Consider the following 4,899-nt stretch of genomic DNA (forward strand, 5'->3'; position numbering starts at 1 on the left):
ATTCGGCCATGCCTAGACCTTGTTCTTATGTATTTTCAACGGTGGAGTTTCTACACACCATAGATTAAGGTGTGGAGCTCTGCTGTACCTCGAGTATTAATGCAATTACTATTGTTCTTCTATTCAATTCCGCTTGTTCTTGATCTAAGATATCACTTGTTCTTCAACTTGATGAATGTGATGATCCGTGACACTCATCATCATTCTTACCTATGAACGTGTGACTGACAACCACCTCCGTTCTACCTTAGATTGGGTGGATATCTCTTGGATTCTTTAATCGGAATCTTCGTGGTATAAGCTAGAATTGATGGCGGCATTCAAGAGAATCCGGAAGGTCTAAATCTTGTCTGTGGTATTCTGAGTAGGATTCAATGATTGAATGACTGTGATGAGCTTCAAACTCCTGAAGGTTGGGCGTTAGTGACAGACGCAAAAGAATCACTGGATTCTATTCCGGCCTGATTGAGAACCGACAGATGAATAGCCGTGCCGTGACAGGGTGCGTTGAACATTTTCACTGAGAGGATGGGAGGTAGCCACTGACAACGGTGAAACCCTTGCATACATCTTGCCATGGAAAGGAGTAAGAAGGATTGGATGAAGACAGTAGGAAAGCAGAGAGACGGAAGGGACAAAGCATCTTCATACGCTTATCTGAAATTCCCACCAATGAATTACATAAGTATCTCTATCTTTATCTTTATGTTTTATTCATCATTCATAACCATTTGAGTTTGCCTGACTAAGATTTACAAGGTGACCATAGCTTACTTCATACCAACAATCTCTGTGGGATCGACCCTTACTCGCGTAAGGTTTATTACTTGGACGACCCAGTACACTTGCTGGTTAATTGTGCGAAGTTGTGTTTATGCCATGGTATTGAACACCAAGTTTTTGGGTTCATCACCGGGGATTAATTGAGTTGTGAAAAGTATTGATCACAATTTCGTGCACCAAGTTTTTGGCGCCGTTGCCGGGGATTGTTCGAGTTTTCGGCAAGCTTTTGGTCGGGTAACATCAGTGCCAAATTTCTGATCCGGCAACAGCACCAAGTTTTTGGCGCCGTTGCCGGGGATTGTTCGAGTATGGACAACTGACGGTTCATCTTGTTGCTTAGATTAGGTATTTTTTTTCAGAATTCTTAAGAATGAATTCTAGAGTTTCAACTTATCATCACAAGAGCTTGTTGATTTCTATCAATCTTGCTGTTGGAGCAGTAATCTGCTAAGGCTTGGCTGGCCATTGGCCATGTTTAGTGTTTTGGACCGGAGCTTTCTTTGAAAGCTTGGCTGGCTATGAAGCCATGTCTAATTCCTGGACCGGAGACTTAGACTAGCATTGCAATGATTCCTGGAATTCTCATTAAGAATTTTGATATCTTTATTTTCTTTTTCCACTTAAATTTCAAAAAATCCAAAAAAAATTTACAAAATCATAAAATCCAAAAATATTTCTTGTTTGAGTCTAGTATTTCATTTTAAGTTTGGTGTCAATTGCATGTTTCTGTTCTTCTTCCATTCATTCATGTGTCTTAAGGATCTTCAAGTAATTCTTGATAAATTTCTTGCTCTGATCTTTGAATTCTCTTGACTTGAGTGTTTTGTTGTGTCTCATATGCATTCTCATTTTGTTAGTGTCAGTAGTATACAAACTGCTAAGTTTGGTGTCTTGCATGCATTGTTATTTGATTTTAGTTGCATTTTGATTATTCCTCACTATTAAAAATCCAAAAATATTTTTAATTTGTGTCTTTTCAAGTCAATAATACAGAGAATTGAAGATTCAGAACATACTGCAGAGGAATTACACAGAAAAAGCTGGGCGTTCAAAACGCCTAGTAAGGAAGGCAAACTGGCGTTTAAACGCCAGCCAGGGTGCCTGGCTGGGCGTTTAACGCCCAAAAGGGTAGTAGTTTGGGCGTTAAACGCCAGAATGTGCACCATTTTGGGCGCTTAACGCCAGGATGGCACAAGAGGAAGATTTTATTTTTAATGCAGATTTTTTTTAAGTTTTCAATTTTTTCAAAATCAAATCTTTTTCAAATCATATCTTTTCAATCATATGTTTTCAAAATCAACTTCTTTCCATTTTTAAAGATACTTGCTATCAATTAATGATTTGATTCAACATTTCAAGTTTGTTGCCTTTTCTGTTGAGAAAGGTTTAATGTCTGAATCATATCTTTTCTTGTTAGCCAAGTCATTAATTTTAAAAATTAAATCTTTTCAAATTATTTTTCAAATCATATCTTCTTAATCACATCTTTTTCAAAATTAGTTTTCAATCAAATCTTTTTGATTTCTAATTTCAAAATCTTTTTCAAAAATCACTTGATTTCTTTTCCACTCTTGGTTTTCGAAAATCAATTAGTGTTTTTCAAAATGTTTTCAAAATCTTTTACTTAATTTTCGAAAATTACTTCCCCTCTTCTCACATCCTTCTATTTATGGACTAACACTATTCCTCAATGAACAATTCGAACTCCATCTCTCTTGATAAGTTTGAATTCTTCTACTTCTGCCTTCTATTTTTCTTTTCTTCTGACACCTCAAGGAATCTCTATACTGTGACATAGAGGATTCCATATTTCCTTGTTTTCTTCTCTTTCATATGAGCAGAAGCAAAGACAAAAGCATTCTTGTTGAGGCTGATCCTGAACCTGAAAGGACCTTGAAGTGAAAGCTAAGAGAAGCTAAGGCACAATTCTCTGTAGAGGACCTAACAAAAATCTTCAAAGAAGAAGAACCCATGGCAGCCGAAAACAACAACAATGCCAACAATGCAAGGAAGGTGCTGGGTGACTTTACTGCACCTACTCCCGACTTCTATGGGAGAAGCATCTCTATCCCTGCCATTGGAGCAAACAACTTTGAGCTTAAGCCTCAATTAGTTTCTCTAATGCAACAGAATTGCAAGTTCCATGGACTTCCATTAGAAGATCCTCATCAGTTCTTAGCTGAGTTCTTGCAAATTTGTGACACTGTCAAGACTAATGGGGTTGACCCTAAGGTCTACAGACTTATGCTATTCCCTTTTGCTGTAAGAGACAGAGCTAGGATATGGTTGGACTCACAACCTAAAGAAATCCTGAACTCTTGGGAAAAGCTAGTCTATGCCTTCTTGGCAAAGTTCTTTCCACCTCAAAAATTGAGTAAGCTTAGAGTGGAAGTCCAAACCTTCAGACAGAAGGAAGGAGAATCCCTCTATGAAGCTTGGGAAAGATACAAACAATTAATCAGAAAGTGTCCCTCTGATATGCTTTCTGAATAGAGCATCATAGGTATTTTCTATGATGGTCTCTCTGAACTATCCAAGATTTCTTTGGATAGCTCTGCTGGAGGATCTCTTCATCTGAAGAAGACGCCTACAGAAGCTCAAGAACTAATTGAAATGGTTGCAAATAACCAATTCATGTACACTTCTGAAAGGAATCCTGTGAAGAATGGGACAAATCAGAAGAAAGGAATTCTTGAGATTGACACTCTGAATGCCATATTGGCTCAGAACAAAATATTGACTCAGCAACTCAATATGATTTCTCAAAGTCTGTCTGGAATGCAAAATGCACTAGGTAGAACTAAGGAGGCTTCATCTGAAGAAGAAGCTTATGATCCTGAGAACCCTTCAATGGAAGAGGTGAATACATGGGAGAACCCTATGGAAACACCTATAATCCTTCATGGAGAAATCATCCAAATCTCTCATGGAAGGATCAACAGAGACCTCAACAAGGTTTCAACAACAATAATGGTGGAAGAAACAGGTTTAGCAATAGCAAGCCTTTTCCATCATCTTCTCAGCAACAGACAGAGAATCCTAAGCAGAACCACTCTGACTTAGCAACCATGGTCTCTGATCTAATTAAAACCACTCAAAGTTTCATGACTGAAACAAGGTCCTCCATTAGGAACTTGGAGGCACAGGTGGGTCAGCTGAGCAAGAAAATTACTGAACTCCCTCCTAGTACTCTTCCAAGCAATATAGAAGAAAATCCAAAAGGAGAGTTGATGACAAGTCATCATATACCCATTTTTCAAGCTAATTTCACTTGTTTTGTTAGCATTTATGCACTTTCTTGCATCCTAAGTAAGTGATTTGGAGTGAAAATGCATAACTTCTCTAAATCAAGCAACCACCATGAAATTAATGTTAAATCATGAGGTTTAAGCTAATTTTAATTGAATTTTAATTGATTTATAAGCCTCTTGAATTTAGTGATACTTGGAGTGGTTGTTTTGGTTTATTGTAGGTGAAGAAAAGAAAAGAAAAGGAAAAGCGTGGCCTAAGAAGTGTAGCCTAAGGAAGGGAAAGTGTGGCCAAAGTAATAGAAAGCGTGCCGCATGCAATGGGGCAGGTAACATTGCCTCCACAAGGGCAGACTGCCTTCTAGGAGGGCAACATAAGGAAACCAAACAATGAAGGCAACTCTGCCCTGCCCACTACAAGGGCAGAGCACAAAATGTGCCTTGGAACCAAGAGGAAGAGAACATTGCCCTGCCCTTGTGGAGGGCAGAATCGGGCTCTCTAAGGAAGAAATTCAAGGGAAAAATGTCACCCATGCATGCTACAAGGATCGAACAAGGAACCATGAGGAAGCCAAGAACTAAGGTTGAGTGCCGTGCCAAGAAACCAAGGAAATTATTGTAGCGTGTGCGTCCGCCCAGATTCGAACTCGGGAATGCAATGTGGGAATTCTGCCCTGCCCTTGGCGCGGGCAGGGCAGCATTTGGAGTGGCGCACGACCTTGGCGCACCACACACAAATCTGGCGCACCAAATCCTTCCCTGGCAGCACCAGCGCGCACCACGATCCTCCCCTGGCAGCACCACAATTTTCTGCCCTGACCTTGGCGCGGGCAGGGCAGCGTTTTATGATCCTGGCACACCAAGCTCG

The 4,899-nt window shown here is 39.8% G+C and overlaps 1 non-coding gene across 1 annotated transcript; it reads right to left on the minus strand.

Moving 5' to 3' along the window:
* Positions 1 to 3,159: 3,159 nt before the first annotated feature.
* LOC112718595 (small nucleolar RNA R71) lies at positions 3,160 to 3,267 on the minus strand. The gene has a single exon (XR_003160928.1). It is a non-coding gene; the product is annotated as a small nucleolar RNA R71 (small nucleolar RNA).
* Between the last annotated feature and the right edge of the window lie 1,632 nt (positions 3,268 to 4,899).

The sequence above is a fragment of the Arachis hypogaea genome, chromosome 10 (assembly GCF_003086295.3).
Source record: "Arachis hypogaea cultivar Tifrunner chromosome 10, arahy.Tifrunner.gnm2.J5K5, whole genome shotgun sequence".
NCBI lineage: Eukaryota > Viridiplantae > Streptophyta > Magnoliopsida > Fabales > Fabaceae > Arachis > Arachis hypogaea.